At 33.7% G+C, this 17,909-nt stretch overlaps 2 protein-coding genes across 2 annotated transcripts in view; one reads left to right on the top strand and one right to left on the bottom strand.

Annotated features, from left to right (window-relative positions):
* The window catches only part of LOC145293898 (PRA1 family protein 3-like), a 116,143-nt gene that overhangs the window by 90,700 nt on the left and 7,534 nt on the right, over positions 1-17,909 (bottom strand). The gene's annotated exons all lie outside the window — the stretch shown is intronic.
* Positions 3,149-17,909, top strand: part of LOC145293897 (NEDD8-activating enzyme E1 catalytic subunit-like) — a 195,708-nt gene continuing 180,947 nt past the window's right edge. The window contains exon 1 of the mRNA XM_080140674.1: positions 3,149-3,281. The gene's annotated coding sequence lies outside the window, so the exon portion shown is untranslated. The remainder of the gene's footprint in view (positions 3,282-17,909) is intronic.

The raw sequence follows: 17,909 nt of genomic DNA, 5'->3' as shown, positions 1-17,909 counted from the left end.
AAACAACAACAAAAAACAAATTTAATATAAACAAGTGAAGCATGCATGATCCCGCATGAGTGCACAGTGAACGAGGCATAAAAAAAACGACTAAGTTCAACATTTGCCCCCCCCCCATTTAGCCCCAAAAGTCCCCAGGGGACGTCAAATCCTGGTGAAAATGAACAAATGGTGCAGTTTTAGGCCTTAACATATGTTAATTTGAGTTCTGCACCATGCAAAAAAAAAAAAAAAAGAAATGACTAAGTTCATCATTCCCCCATTCCCACCCATTTAGCCCCAAAAGTCCCCAAGGCCTTAACATATTTAAATTTGAGTTTAGCACCATGAAAAACTGCTAAATAGACATGCACAGAAAATTTTGGACAAATATGGTAAAATAGTCCCAAAAACTGAGTGTTTTTCTTAGTCCTAAAAGAGCCCCTGGGGCACACCCAAGAGTTATTGACAAGTATAGACAAACAAAATTACATAGAAATCAGTTAGTTACAACTTTTCAGAAAGTTTTATAAAAATCCAAAGCATCAATTTTTTTTTAATAAGCACAAAAGTGTCAATTTTAGCAATTTTAATCTGAAAGGCACCTCTAGGGGGTGGATTGGAGTTTCCCTGGAAAATCTGTTCTGTTACTTTATTTACTCATATCATGTTTAATGTTTGTACAAAATTTTAAAAAATTCCAAGGCATAGTTATTGAGAAAAGTGCGAACAGACAAACGGACGAACAGATAAGGTTGAATTTACAAATCCACCCTCCATTTGTTGGAGGGGCAAAATAGTTAGAATGGCCATTCTAACGTTTTAGGGCAGTTAACCATTTTTTTTTCTATAGGAAATAATAAATTCTGTGAATTTTCTTTTTAGACAATTATGTGCATTTTTAAGAAGGTCTTTGTATGAAGAGGAAACTTGGCACCTGGAATTTGAGTTGTTGGTGGTAGGGCTTGTGTCAATTATGTGTGAACACGTTGAAAACTTGGCAAAAAAAAAAAAAAAATTTTAGAGTGGGGGATTAGTTTACATAAATTTAATGTAAACTAATCCACCATTTCCAAGCCATTCTAGTGTTTTAGAGCAGTTAATTTATTTTTCTATGAGGAACAAATCGTGAGTTTTTTTTTTTTTTTTTTTTTTAAATTTTAGACGATTATGTGTGATTTTAAGACTTTATACGATGGGGAGGGGCTTCCTACTTGAACTTATGGTTAATGGTAGAATTATGAAAGGGTTCTTTTTTTTAAGTTGGTGCGATTTGGACTTAGGGTTAGTGGTAAAGGAGATTTTTTAGGGGGGATCACTCAAATTTAAAGTTAATGGTACTACAGATTCAAAAGAGGCACTTTCAGGAGGTGGGCTTGAACCTAGATTTAATGATAGCATAATATATATATACACACACTAAGTTTTCAAATTAAAAAAATATCAAGAAAACTGCTCTAAAAGGCAAGAATGGCTGGGAAATGGGAGTTCATTATACATTAAATTTATATGCAAAAATGATCTCCCTACCCATTCATTATAAATTATCGTTATCATTTTTTTTCATTAAGTTTTTTTTTTCAGGGTATTCACACATAATCGTCTAAAAGAGTAGATCTTATTTACTTTCTTTAATTGGCAGCAATAAAGTCATTTATTATCACGATTAAAGTTCAAATTTTAAATATATTTGAAAACCAATATTTCTTGAAGGAAATTTTATAGAATAATGAAAAACTGCATTCATTTTCATTAAAAAAAAAAAGAAAAAAAAATTTTTTTTTTTTTTTTTCAAAATAAAGGTAATTCACAAAACTTGTTGAGTTCAAATTAAGCTGATAACAGTTGTATGGCTATCGCTGCTTAGGTTATAATTATTAGCGCTTCTAGTTAAATTGTCTACTTTCGCTGAAAAGAGGTTTCAATTTGGGGGTGGGGGAACCTATTAAAAAAAAACATCTTTTAGCAAAAGAGAACTCAACACAGAATTATAATTTTAATGCATAAAAATAATAAAAACATTAATTAACATATTACTTTGGGTAGAAAACATTTACAAAGAAAAAAAAAAATGTTTGAAACGTGTTAAACGTTTTATTTTTAAGACAACAAAAAAAACAACTAGACCAATTTATTTTGTACCCTAACAATAAGTAAGATTGATGTTTTTTTTCTAATTGTTTTCCAAATTTCATGGTAAGATTGCCTATAGGTAAAATGGTACCATCATCACGGGGGTTTGGGGGGGGGGGTAAAAAAATCCGACAAAAAATGGCTTTTCATAACTTTAACATTTTTATCATTACTTTGCTAAAAACTCTTCAAATATATTATTTAGATTATTTATTAATGCATGTGAAAGGATATTCATTTCTGAACAAAATGGTGGTATTTTGAAGACTTAAAGTGCTTTTGTTTATGAAATATGACTATTTTAGTAGAACTACCTTGAAATATCGTAAGCGTTTTAAGGCCAGTGGGCATTACTATTTAAAATATTTCAAAGAAACTTATATTCATCACCACTCCATGTAAAATGACTTCACACAAGATTGGGTTAAAAAGTGTGAATGACAGTTATATAAAAAAAAATTACCCTAATCTTCTACATTCTCTTGCTTGGATCAGAGGCGAAAGTTAGATTTAAGTACCCCTTAAAGTTGAACGGCCCCAAACAAAATGGTAAACCTGCATTACTATATAATGGGAAACCTTTTTTTTTTCATACTGCCACTCGGACTCAAGATTAATGACAGAATTAAGGAAGCGTATGTGTATTTTCTTTATGACTTTCAATATTGAAAATGCATTCCTTTTCTTAATCCTAAGTTTGGATGGTGATATGAAAAAATTTAAAAACACCGGAAAAGGTGTGCACGACGTGAGCATGACAGAAAAGTTAAAAATCTTGTTATAATCCACACAATTCTTAAAGTCTAATTTTGTCCGGATCTGGATTTGACCATGACCCCATTTTCACTTAAGTGCAGCAGGGGAAAAGGATGCGTCTTGGATCCGGATCAGATTTTTACAATTGAAGTTTATGCTACAATTCACATTATATATATATATATATATATATATATATATATATATATATATAAACAAACTTATAACCAGCTCGTTTAATGTATGCATACATTTCGTAAGTCCCAATTTATGTGTCTCCCCACAAGGGAGAAGTTAGACACAAAGGTCCGTTTTTAATGTAGAGAAAATCCAGCTTCATGCCATGGGATAGAAACAAAGCTACAATCAACCTGTCTGTATTCTCCCACGAATACAATACACATCGATTCAAAGTAAAACACATTTTTTTTCTTTCTTTAAAAATTTGTTTTAAAACATGGCTAATTGAACCTTGGCCATTACAAAGAGAAGCTGCATGTTTGAGATCACTTTAAGAAATTTGATTAAAATTTAACTTTTTCAATTCAGTTACAACACGACATTGTTTAATTTTATTTTATCATGTGGACGATCACATAGCTTACAAGGCAGAAACAAAATGGATGATTGATGATTTTGGTAAGGAAAAATAAACAAACCTAATTACTTTTATTATTTAGATTCTTCGGACTATTATTCTCATCTTGAGTGCTATTTTCACAACGTTTTAGATGATGTAACCACCGACCTTCCTCAGATATCTTGTTGAACTCAGGAATCTTTCAGCAGATTCCAGGGTTCGCCAAGATGCACTTGAAGAAGGTCGGAGATTACATAGACCAAAACGTTGTGAAAATAACACTCAAGATGAGAACAGCAGTCCGAAGAATCCAAATAATATGAATAATCAATCCTCATCTAAAAAATTTAGAAATGTAAAACTTAACTACGTCTGAAATATAATCTCTTTCAATTCTTGGAGACGTGGAATTGCTTGTAGAAGACAGTGCCTATCTTCATGACCGCCCCCTTCTCCCAAACTCTGAGGTTTGGTAATACAAGAGGTACAAAGTACCAGTGATATTATGGCTCAACTTTATTCACCTGAAAAAATAGCTCAGAAGCGCTTGCTAGTAAAATTGTGTAACGTCACAGGAACAAAAAAAAAAAAAAAAAAAATCTGACTCAGCATTCTTTTAAAGTGCAAATTAAATGCATTTATTCGTAGTTTTTCTAAAACAACGTATTTCATTTTATTTCCAAAGTCTTTTCACACATGCTTTTTAAAAGTCTTTACCCCCGTAACCTGATGCTGGTGCTAACCAGCGCTTTCTCACTCGTATTTACACGTCCATCTTCCCCGTCGTGCACTTTGCTTCTCTCTTGACCATGTAGTGTATTTTCTCTTCTTGTGACGCAAGCTCGTGCGCACTTGCTAACTTGCATATATACTTCGACGGCTGCTGCTGCGAATATTTTCATTAGCCAGCTATCCTTTGGCGGCTGCTGATTTTCTCACACGTGCCCATGTGCGCTCTGTTACAATCGCATGGACGGTGTGCAAGTAACAATAGAAACACAAAGCTAGTTTGGTTAGCTGTATTAGCTGTCTTAACTGGACTTGAGGAAAAATGATGTAAAAAAATAAATAAATAAATAAAAATACAAGAATCTGTGGTAGATGGACATATTTTTGGCTTGCACTGGTGAGTCCAAAATGAGATAGGTGCATCTCTACGAAGATTAGCAAAGTCCATAATTATTTTTTCATATATTAGATAATGTATCAGCACATATAAGAAAAAAAAAAAACGTGATTATTTCCATAAGAGAGAGAGAGAGAGAGAGAGAGAGAGAGAGAGAGAGAGAGAGAGAGAGAGAGAGAGAGAGAGAGAGAGAGAGAGAGAGAGAGAGAGAGAGAGTTGTTCATCGCATTATACACAGCTTTAAAACAAAATAAAGTGATGAATATTGAAAAAAAAAAAAAAGAAAAAAGGTCTGAAACTAAGAAGCAACAGACTAGGAAGGAGAAACATACTTAAATTGGTTACAGGTAATTAAATAAGAGGAAGAGGGAAGATGTGGAAAAAAAGGAAAAAAACAATAAACTAAGCAACGTAGGTAGGCAGGTGTGTGTGTGTGGTGATGGGGAGGGGTTTCCATCGACAGGCACCCACCTAGAAGAAGCAGCCCAACATTTAAGATCTGTTGTCTAACATCTAATCTCTACAATACATTAATAAAATTATATTACCACTTCTCATGGGTCGTGTGCGTGTTTCTCGCCTCTACGTGACTTTACTATTAATCGATTCTTGAAATCAAATCTATATAGCATAAAATAACTTTTTACAAATCCCATAAACAAGTTCGCCATTTTAATTAGGCACGGCAAAAAAAAAAAAAAAAAAAAAAAAAAAAAATAGAAAAACCAAGTTGTTGCTTTTTTTTCTTTTTTTATAAAAGAATTAAAATCTATTAAAATCCATTATTCTTGAGCACCTTTTTTTTTTTCTCTCCCCAGAATGACAAAAGCTTGAATTTTATCATATGAAAAACAGAATAATATAAAACTTTTTCTACTATTTTTAATAGAATTTTAAATTTAAAAAAAAAAAAAAAAAAAAAAAATCACCGCCATTTCGGTCTAGATGAATAACATTTAAATATTTTTTTTAAAAAGGTTTTTGAATCATTTTTTTTTTTTTTTGTCTAAATAAGATTTAGGATGATTTGCCATAAGAACATGCAAAAATATTATAACATAAGTACATACATGAATTTTAAATAATTCCATCTTTTATTTCACTATAGATTTTGCATGGCGAAATTAAAAAATCCAAAACTTAATGATAGTTTGGAAGAAACTACGGTAGCCTTTACAGAACTAAATAGAAAACATATAGTCCTGTAAATTTCTATGTATTTTTAACGTTTGATTTAACAATTAAATGAAGAATCAACTTTATAAAGGTTCATTTTTTTTTTCATAAGATTATATATATATATATATATATATATATATACTAGCAGTTCAGCCTAGCTTTGCTCGGGCTCTACATACTGTTCATAAATTTATGTGTATATATATATTAAAAAGTTTGACTCATGTCCAGGTAACCTACATCTAAAATTTAAAGTGTTTAGGCTCAAAATTGGCGGAGGAGTTTGGTAGAGTCTGAAATGGTCAACTCTTTCAACTTTGACCTTTTGGCAGCCAAACTCTCGCCCCAAAACCGATTAAAAACCTTGCTGCATGTCTGAATACACTTTCAAATGTTTAGACCCAAAATTAGCTGAGTAGTTTGCTAGAGACCACAAAGCTCAAATCTTTTGAACTTTGATCCCTTAACAGACAAATTTTCGGCTAAAAACTGATTAAAAAGCTTGCCCTATGTCTGAATACACTTTATGTAAAATTTCAAATGTTTAGACTAAAAATTAGCCGAGTAATTTGGTAGAGGCCCCAGAGGTCAATTTTTTTAATTTTTTTATTAAGTTTGACCCCAATTTTGACCCCTTAACGTTCATTGTTTTGGCCTTAAATCAAATTAGAAAATTTGATCCATGTCCAAATAACCCATATCTAAAATTTCAAGTGTTTAGACCCAAAATTGGTGGAAGAGTTTGGTAGAGTTTTCAAAGTTCAACGATTTGAACTTTGACCCCTTGACAGCCAAATTTCTGACTGAAAACCAATTAAAAAGATTTTCCCAAATCTCAATACCCTTTATGTCAAATCTTGAGTCTGTAGACAGAAAATTGACAGAGTAGTTTGGTAGGGAAATGTACACACACACAATTTCACATTTATAGACACACACATACAAACACACATTTTTATTTATATAGACAAGTATTACATACTCGCTAAACTAAACATGCTAATGTTTCAGAGCAAATTGGTTTATTAAAAAAACCAACTGTTCCTCATCAGGCGAGAGAAAAAATTCATATCTGTTATTCAGAGCATCTTGTTCTCAAATGAAGTGAAATATATTTTTTTATTTATAAAAAATAAAATATTAAAATGCTAACTTGGAGTGGAAGGGGTGATACCAAGTGACATTTTAGACTTAAAAATAGATGGCGATGTGGGGGTTGTCTACATAATCCCCGAAGTTAAGCAATGATGAGGCTAGCTAGTACCATATGAATGACCATTTTGGGAATGCTAGGCACCGTAGGTGTTGGAGACAACTCCTGCACCTAGTATCACAGTCGACTTGATCCTGTCTTGCCATCAGGACCAAATGTTTTTGGACGAGAGAGTGTGGTAGATGCAAGTCCTCACTTTCAACTAAGTCAAATGCAAGTCACAGCATCATCAGAAAGTTGACAAACCAGTGATGTTTCTATTTACTTGCCTCGCCAGGAGGGCAGAGTTAGACACCAGATTGGTCTTTAATGGGAGAAAAATCAGGTTCCTCAAAATGGGGCACTCTGGATAAAAAAAAAAAAAAAAAAAATTAAAATTGCCCCAGTCTAGAGAGATTTCTCCTTTATTGAACATTGAAAGGATAGGTTAAGTGTAGCATCAGAACAGATAGTACACTCTGATTTTAGCCCCAAAACCAGTGATGTTTGTGGTTTTCACTGACAATGATGGATGATTTTATAATTTGACTGGATGCACTTGTGACCCGATGGATCAAAACCACTATTCTACTTGACTGACCATGTGAAGACAGTTACGCAAGAAGAATAACTCTTTATTTCTATATTATCATTACTATTATATAGAAGTAAAGAGACTTGTATTATTTTGCCATCTAATTTACCCGATAGGCCCTGAACTGGCATCTAAGCTTCAGCCTCTGTCCCATCGACGAAATGTTGCATCCCTCTGCCTGTTCTACAAGTATTTTAATGGTGAATGCTCTGACGAACTGCAATCACTTGTGCCTCCACGACGTGAGCACCCTCGACAAACCCGACAGGCTGCTAAATCCCACCCCCACACTGTAGAGATCCCTAGATGTAAAAGATCTTTCTACTCCAATAGTTTCTTCCCCAGAACCGCTAGACTTTGGAGTTCCATTCCAGGTCCCTGCTTTCCCAACAGTACTGACGTGCAGAAGTTCAAGTGTAACGTGAACCGACATCTTGCTGCCCAAATTCCTACATAGTACCCCAGTAGTTGTTGCCCCTGATAGTAGCCCCCTACACCGAAGTGGCAATTTGCCTTGTTTGGGGTGAAAATGTAATAAAAATTTTTTTAAAAAAGTGTTTAAGGTATGTATGAACTTACTATATAAATTAGCTAGAAAGAAGGATCACTCTTTTTCTAAATGTCCAGAGAGACATTAAAGAATATGAAAAAGAGAATGAGGTGCGACTTGTTCAGTTATAAATTATGATCCATTAGAACAAAGGCAGGATTTTTTCAAATTTCAGAACTAAAGTATATTTTAGCATGCTAAGGAAAAAAAGTTTCAACTCACAAGTACAAAAGATTACAACAATATTTGCTTAAGAAAATTAGTTAAAGTTTTATAGGTAGCAATTTGGTTCAATAATTAAATTTAATTTTCAAACTCCTATTAGAAATAACAAGCTGCACGTGCACAGTCCCACTCTGGTGCTGCATGTGAGATGACGCCGCAAAAAAATAGTGAAGAAATGATGAATGTGAAGTGTGAAGAGCCAACGTTGCCTTCACATTTTCGCCAAGTTTCAGAAAAATCTAATGGATGAGGAAAAAAGTATTATTTTTGGCAATTTTGGGGCATTTGTAACCCCTTTTGAGCTCCTAGAAATGATGAATCCTAGTGAAAATGGACAAACGGTGCAGTTTCACACCTTAAGACATGTATATTTGAATTCAGCACCATGGAAAACCACTATATAGATATACATATCAAGTTTTTGAGTAATATGAAAAAAAGAGCTCCAAAAAGGCATGTTTATTTAGCGCTAAAAGTCCCGGAGGGATGCGAACCAGAACTTTGCCAGGGTCAACCATACTGAATTTATATTCAGAACAATACCTCCACATTTCGGCCAAATTTCAGGAAAATCTAATGGATGGATTAAATGCTATGGAGCAAAAAGTACCATTTTTTGCCATTTTTTTAACCTCTTTTGAGCCCCTGGATACGTCGAATCTCAGTGTAAATGGAAAATAGCGCAGTTTCAGGCCTTAACATATGTATATTTGAGTTGACCACTGTGAAAAACTACTATATAATAAGACATATCAAGTTTTTAAGAAATATGAAAAAAGAGCCACAAATATATGTATATTTGAGTTGACCACTATGAGAAACCACTATATAGTCAGACATAAGTTTTTGTTGAGAAATATGAAAAAAGAGCCATAAAAAGAGGCGTTTTTAGCACTATAAGTTCCCGGGGACACAAACCAGAATTTTGCCAGTATCACCCATACTGGATTTATATTAAGAACAATGGGCTCCATATTTTGGCCAAGTTTCAGAAAAATCTAATCGATGGATCAAAAGTTATAGGGCAAAACGTGTCATTTTGGGGCATTTTTAACCTCTTGAGACCCTAAGGACGCAACAGAAATTTTTGCAAAAAAATTTTTTTTACTGTGCACATCTATTTAATGAAATACAATTTGTGGCAAAATTTCAGGAAAAACTAATGGACGGTTATCTGGCAATTGTCCGAACGCACGGCTGCCACTGAAAACATAGGTCCCTCTCCGATAAATCGGGGAACCAATAATCAAACAAAACAAACTAATGGCATAATAATAAAAAAAAAGAATGGAAAAGAGAAAAAAAAAAGCCAAATAGAAATGAAAGAAAAATTCCTGAACAACGCCAGGTGTGTATAATTAGTAAATAACTTACTAGCAAAGAAAATATCTCACCCACCCAGTTGAATATTTTGCTTTCATTTTTTTATTTTCTGTCTTTGAAGATTGTAATGCTGAGTATGGGACAGACAAACCAGCTACCAACATTGCTCTGCTTTTTATTGAAACCAACCGAGAGCTCTTTTTAGTATCCTTGCTGTTCCCTTAAGTGCCCTCACTGTTCCCTTGTATGCATGTGCACGCAGGTGTGATGTAAATGTTGAGTTTGCTAATGAATGGATTATGAAAATTTCTTGTTGACATATGCAAACATGCTTGGGATGATGATATAATAACAGAACAAATATTAATCCTTCTCCACGAAAAATGAGGTGGTAATGCCTTGGAGGATAGTCTTATGACACTATATTAGATACTAGCCTGGGTGCCCAGCGTTACCCAGATGTTTAGAGGTGTGTGATGAGAAAAAAAAAAAAAAAAAAAGTGGTAGTAGGCAGCCAGGTTCGATCCCATACCACGAAGGAGGAAAAGAATGTGACGAATGTGGGGGGGGAAAAAAAAAAAAAAAAAAAAGTGACATCTTTGCTGCTGCGGCCATTGCCAAACCAGAAGTGGCAAAAGTTTAAATCAAAGCTAGACAATCGAAAAGAGGGGATGACTTTGGAAAATATTGTCGAAAAAAGCGACCTCTCCTTGTAAAAAAGTGCCCAGTTTAGGGTGAAGGAATTAATGTTTTTAGCCAATTTTTCGATATTTGTCATCAGAAGGGTCAAGCTTCAAAATGAAACTGATCTCATGAAAATCAATCGCCTCTTGATATTTTTAGGCAGTCATACATACATACATCCATACATATATTTAAACAGGCAGGTTAGATTTATATTATAGACTAGCAGGGGTACCCAACGTTGCCCGGGCGTTTGGAGGTGTAAGAGAAAAAAAAAGTTTTGGTAGGTAGGTAGGATCGAACCCGTAGCCCTAATGTGAAGGTGAAAAAGAAAGTGTGGAAAAAAAAAAAAAAAAAAACAGACATCTTACTGCTCGCCCACGATGGGACAGTAACTAAAAAGAGTTCTAATTCAACAATTAAAAAATTGTGACAGGTGTGTAAATTTAATGAGATCAAACATCACGCCATAGGGAAATGAAATTAACTTTGGCTGCAAGCCAGTTTCTGCATATTTCTTTGTTTCCCCACAAGATGCTGGGGAAAACCAGCTCCCCATAAAAAGGGGAGTGTCCAAATGAATAGCACTTGTACGATATGACGGGTTTTGCCCGCATTGATCAAACCTCATTGCTTTCTGGACATCCCGGGCACGAATGCTAGGGAGAGATATTTTGCAACAGACTCAGTTTATGGAAAACAAACAAACAAACATGCAAAGAGTAAAAAATATCTCGAAAATAGTGTGTAAAAGTTGCCCAAATAAAAATACTTATGACCTCGTTTCATGAATCATAGATATTATAATCTAGGTAGTATATAAAAAGTTCTAAGAAACAGTAACCTCCCACCCAAACCTTTGCCGGACATACACAAATTGTGCATACACTAACACACATTTTGCCTTTTATATATATGTAGATGACACTAAATGCATCTTCAAATGGATACAGTATCTCCATTAATAATACAGGTTAGAACAATAAAATTCTTGCCCTAGAAAGGACAACAAGATTCCATTTCTTTTTGATGAAAATCGGTTTTCTTTTTGGTTGCAGACCATCTACTAGTTGGCCAAGAGGGAAAGGAGCTTTCTATCATGTCTGAAAGTGACACAATGTTCAATGAGCGAGATCGGTGATGTGCCACTCATGCTTTCTACCGATCCAAGTTATGACAACCGGACCATTTACAGCAACCTTAAATTCCAGACGATTCAATGCTTGAGGGCACAGCTCAATAAAGTTTTCAGCCATGGTTATGGTCTTTGGTGTTGTTTCAAGTGAGAGCCACATCATGCCACCTCACATCAAAGTCTGCTTAAATGTCAACATGAAAGTGTACCAGCATGCTCCAACTGGCGCTTGAAGAAAAGGCATGCTCCCAGTTCCAGACTTGTATTGAAGCAGTGATTGAGGCTGAAAGCAGTTACATTGAACAGATGTCAGCGCTACTACATAATCAAGTTATCTGAATCGATTTTTTCAATAAAAGTTTTAAAATAAAGCTGTAGTGTTGTTTTCTTTATGGCGACAAATTTATTGTTCCACCCTGTAGATGCCAAATAAAACGCTTGTCCACATTTGCAAAGTTTTTGTCACATAAAATATAATTTTGTATTTAAATTTACGGTACTTGTTTACATTGGTGATCTTTTAAACAAATGCATTTCAGAAGAAAACATTATTATGTACTTAATTTATTTTAATTTCATAAGTAGAAACCCGTTAAACTGGTTTTTTTTAATGTTTGTACTGTGCACATACGGTTATTTGTGTTTCTAAACGCAGACATTTTATTGTTTCTCCTTCAATTTAAACATTACTGACTGGTCATAAGCACACAGACTGACAAGTTGGATATAGCAAATTTGAATCCAGTTCGTTCCACAGAAACACGTTCATCAAACTAAAACCTGACCTTGTGTCTAACCATTTGGGGAAGGGGGTAAATAAAATGAATTAAAACAGAAAGATTTGTCAGATCCATAGTCTGTAATGAACTCAAAAGTTTGACTAAGTGGTTAACAAAAGATCAATGTGCCAAGATTGAATCCAGTTTGCTCCATAGAAACACTTTACTTAAGGGTGTTGGCAAACTTCATGTGGCCCCTCTCATAAGTACCTAATCTCTTTCTAGAAAAGAATTCTAACTAGAAAGATATTGGGGAATTGAATTCCAACATATATATATATATATATATATATATATATATATATATATATATATATATATATATATATATACACACACATACACACACACTTTGGTTGAACATATTGTTAAGAGAAATCACCAATAGACATTAGCAATAACGTGCAGTTCTTCATAAATGTACTTTCAACTGCTGCAAATCTATATACCTATAAAAGTGACAATGTGTATATGAGGATACTTCTCAACCTATATACTCAACAAATTTTTGATCTACAGACTTGAAATTTGGTTTCTCAGGTATTCAGACATGTGGAAAACTTTTTAATTGGTTTTCATCCGGAAAAAAAAAGGGCTGTTAAAAGGTCAAATTGGTATGTATGGTGGTGGTGGTGGTGGTGCGGGGGTCATCAAATTTTTATCTGTTTGTCAACTGTATCGTGAATGCGCATGTGTGAATGACAGATAACTCATGTTAAGAATAAGTAGTTTGAAAACACTTTTTAAGAAGCGTACTTGACTCACTGTCTTTAGGTTTTGGTTTCAATCTCAGGGTTTTTTTTATTTTATCGCTTACAAGAAGCGAACCGTTTAGAAAAACATAATACTCGCATGCACGTTTCTTTCTCTTTTTTTACTTCATTTTTTGTTTTTAAAGAAATTTAACATTACGTTTAATACCTACAGTATTTCTATTGATAATAAACAAGAATTCTGCATTAATTAAAATATAATATTTGTGCCTATTTTACAACCGGGCAATACCAAGTGGCATGTTATATTTATTATTAGCATTAAAATTTCACTCCCTGTGGTTAACGAAACTAACTGCAAACCAGGGTGTGCCAAGTTCGAATGCAGTTTATTTCCACAGAAACACTTTCATCAAAACCCACACTTGACCTTGTGTCTGACCTCTTGCAGAAGAAGTAAATAAATACTCTGATATATCATGCAAAAGGGATGTATTCGTTTCAAGTAGCTGAGTAGGCTTTGCCACTGTTTTGACTAATAATCAATCGTGGTCGACCCTGGTATTCCTCGTGAGGTTGGTGTCAAATAGAACCTATAAGATTGCAAATTTGATTTTCGAAACAAAATGAGGACTGGTTCTCTTCAGTTCCAGGAGAACATCCACCCAAGCATTACCTCATTCTTTGGGAGGTGGTTATTTATTGCCCATTATCTAAGGCAGTGGAGAATGAAATCCTGTCAGATCAAATCATGCTAACTTTTCCAACCATCCAGAGTGCACCTTTTTTTTATTTTTTTTATTTAAAATTTTTGTAGTTCGCTAAACTTCCATTATTAAACCGACCAGGTGTCACTCCATTCTTCCTTGGAAAAGAAGGGTAAATATTAGTGTTGGGACGATTAATCGGAATCAGAAAAATATTTCAGGGTATTGGAAAAATTTGTACAGATTTTCTGATGCCAGAACGATTCTTTTAATTGACTTTTTTTTTTGATTTGATTTTATTTAAAGCAAAATCTTCCATTGGTGGTAATAATGATAAAATAAATATTTATTGATTTTAAACCATCAGTGAAGCTAAAATCGAGAGACCTTCCCCCACAAGTATATTTTAGGAAAATATCTGCACATTTAACATGCGGGTTTCTAAGGTAATCGGAGAAAAAGTACAGCTATATAGTTAAATATTTAGAAATTTATAAAGAATAAGAATCGAGAATTTAGTACGGAATCGGTACTTGTATCGGAATTGGGGAAAATATTGGAATCGCCCCATCACTAATGGTACATACAAGCACATCACAACTGATAAAAATATAATTATTCACTAATGTATACATAAATACAGCATACCTCTTTATATCATGTATCTTGAAAAAGCCTGAATAAATGTTTTTAATCAGGGCTCTACGGATAAATTTATCTTTAGTTGACCTTTGACAACCAAATATTTTTGTTTACTAGTCAAATAGAAAAGTTACTAGCTAGACCCACATGATTTTTAGAATATGACATCTTCGTTCTATAAGAATGTACATAAAGATTTTTGTGTTTTTTATAAGTGTAATTCTAAATATATATAGAATTTTGTTTATACTTGAAGGCATAAACATTCGATTACCTTTGATGTTTTATAAACAGCCTTTGTTAAAAAAAAGTGTATTGTTTTGTTAATCCTTTTATAGTTTAAATAATTTGACTTTGCTCGTTTTATTAAAAAAAAAAAAAAGTTGAAAAGATATTTTTCACTCAGTAGTGAACTTTGCAAAAGTGTCGATGAAAGAAATACAATCGCCAAAAGATAAGTGTCGCATTATTTATAGTCACCACTTTGAAAAAAATCACTCGCAAATGCGACTTTTTCACTCGCAATGTAGAGCTCTGTTACTGAAATATGAATCCATACATGCCTCCGAGTTAACTTCATGGTTTTTCATTTGGATTGTCTGTTTTATCCTTTATTTCGACATCTGGTAGAATGCCCCATCCCCATAAAAAAATAAATAAATAGAATTGAATACATACATACATATTTTTTTTTTTCGATTTTCTCATCAGTTTCTCCAAGCTGGGAATGGGGCATTCAACCGGATGTCAGACATCACCCACCATCTAAGAAAGTAGTTTCGTCCCATAGATCCAAAGATGTGAGCATTTCAATATTCAATTTGGCTACAAGTATATATATATATATATATATATATATATATATATATATATATACATACACACACACACCACCTTTTTTGGCAATATTATAAGTTCCAAATCTCAGCGACTATTGATCAGAATTTAACAAATGAAGGCTCGTCAGAAAGCTAATGACCTGAATTGTGTAGTGGCTATGTGACATTTGTTCTTAAAGTCACACATTAAGGGGCTCATCCAGAGCCCATCTTTTGGCACTTTTTTACAGCCATAAAATGTTTTAATCATAGTCTTCTGTTTTCCTAATTTTGCATATAAATTACAAAATATCTGATATTTCCTCAAAGTCTCTGGCTTTGATGGAGGTGAGACTAAAACTTGCTATGATTTCAAATGATTGGAAATAACAGCAAGAGGAGACTGGATTCTAAATATGTTATATTTCCACTCTTTGGTTTTCAGACATAAAGTAAATTTCAGTGTATAAGGATTATTTGATACTGGAGATATTCATAATTGTACCCTATTTCCAAAAGAGGGGAGATATAACATGAGAAATATTTGGACATCTAATTCCAACCAAGAGATCTTTTTAAGGTTCTGTCTATTTAAGTGAAATTGTTTGAATCTCTTTTGCACTTGGTTCACCAGGTAATTTTGAAGCCCTTTTTCCTGAGTCCAGTTGCTCTTATAGTTACTGGAAGAATAGAAATCTTCCTAAGATTCCAGTTTCTTTTCATGTTATATATATCAGGGCTCTATATTGCGAGTGAAACAGTCGCATTTGCGAGTGATTTTTCAAAGTGGCGACTAGAAATAATGAAACGCTTATCTTTTGGCGATTGTATTTCTTTCACTGACAATCATCTGAAGCTCACTATTGAGTGAAAAATATCTTTTCAGCTTTTTTTTTTTTAAAATAAAACTAACAAAGTTAAATTATTTAAACAATAAAAGCTTAATAGAACAATATATATATATTTTAACGAAGGCTGTTTAAAAAAAAATATCTGAAGAAATTAAAATGTTTATACCTTCAAGTATCAACATAAAATTTGTTGTATAATTAGAATTACACTTATTCAAAAAAAAAAAAAAAGCACACACAGAAAAATCTTTATGATATACATACTCGTCACAGAACGAAGATGTCATATTCTAAAAATCATGTAGGTTTGGCTAGTAAACGAAAATATTTAGTTGTCAAAGGCCAACTAAAGATAAATTTGTCCATAGAGCCCTGTATATAAGACCTTGGTATTTTAGTCATCTTTTCCCTCTCAGCTCTGTTTAACCCAGCATCATTGGAGACACTGACTTCCACTAAGGTTGCTTCTTTATCCTTGTTCTATGCCAGGTGTAATAGCTCCGTTTTCTGGATATGTAGCTGTAGGAATTGCATAGTCATTGTGGATAGTGTAGAAGTTATTCCCAAACGTTCCTAGGACTTGTTGCTACATTCAATATTCAACTTTTTACAAATGGTCAAGTGAAGATATTTACAAACTATTGTGTTACACAATATAGTGGATGTTCCACAGCTGAACCTTACAGCTGGATGTCAGGTGGCTCACACTTTCTACATCTGTGTGGCAGAACCTGCACTTGTTGTTGCTGCTGATACCACTCTTATTTTTAAAACCATTGGTTATCAAACTTTGATCTTGGGTAGCCATTATCATTCTCTCCTGATTATAGTGGAGCGATTTTTTTAACCAGTCTATAGAACCTTCCTTGTCTATATAGTCCTGAGTGAATTCACCCAGCAAATATTTAGCATGTTGTTACTCAGCTCATTCTTCCAGTTTTCTTGCAATGGCAGTTCTTGGTGCATTTTTGGTGACTCTTTTAGGCTATTTCCGTAGCAGGCTTGTTATCTGATTCTGTCTCATTTGTAAGACATTCTTGTGCAAAATGTTTGGCTAGTTTTGCGATGGAAGTCGTTCTGCTGGCTCTGGTTTCAGGATTTGAAGAAGTATTCTGAGATTTGGATTTTGGGAGCTCATCAGATATTGCCTAGTGCTCACAATAGTGGCACGAAGCTGATGATTAATTTCTTACAGACCAATACCTCCTTGCTCCTCTGGGCAGATACAACCTAGGCAGACACTGGTTTCTGTATGTTATTCTGTACAGTGTCAACATTTCCCCATGTTTTAATGTCTAGTCTTTTGTGATCAGTTAATAATGATAAAACTATGTTATCACAAGACTAGTTGGTTAATGGCAGTCGTTTTTATTTGTACCCTCTGCTTTATAGATTTTCCTTACACAGCATGTATATTCACAATTTTTTCTCTCATCTTGACATGTTAAATTGAATCTCTTTTATGCCAAGGTATTTGTATTTTTCTTGCTCTTCTTTCAGACAGGGACTCCTACTGATTGTAAAATCAGAATGTCTGAAGTTTCAACCTCTGATTGTTTTGGTCGAATTACTTTCATTATAAATTTCTGATTCCAATGAACACTAAAATATATATACACATACTAGCAGTTCAGCTCGGCTTTGCTCAGGCCTTATGTACTGTTCATAACTTGCGCTATATGTGAATACACTTTATGTAAGATTTCAAATGTTTAGACCAAAATTTGTCTAAGTAATTTCGTAGAGACTACAGAGGTCAATTTTTTAAAAACTTTGACCCCAATTTTGACCTCTTAACATTTATTATTTTGGTCTCAAATCAAAATACAAAGTTTTACTCATGTCCAAATTACTTATATCTAAAATTTCAAGTCTTTAGACCCAAAATTGGTGGAGGAGTTTGGTAGACTCTGCAAAGGTCAACTCTTTCAACTTTGACCTT

The sequence above is a fragment of the Euprymna scolopes genome, chromosome 15 (genome assembly GCF_053919585.1).
Source record: "Euprymna scolopes isolate OS-2025 chromosome 15, ASM5391958v1, whole genome shotgun sequence".
Taxonomy (NCBI): Eukaryota; Metazoa; Mollusca; class Cephalopoda; order Sepiida; family Sepiolidae; genus Euprymna; species Euprymna scolopes.
This window is presented reverse-complemented; position numbering and strand designations above follow the sequence as displayed.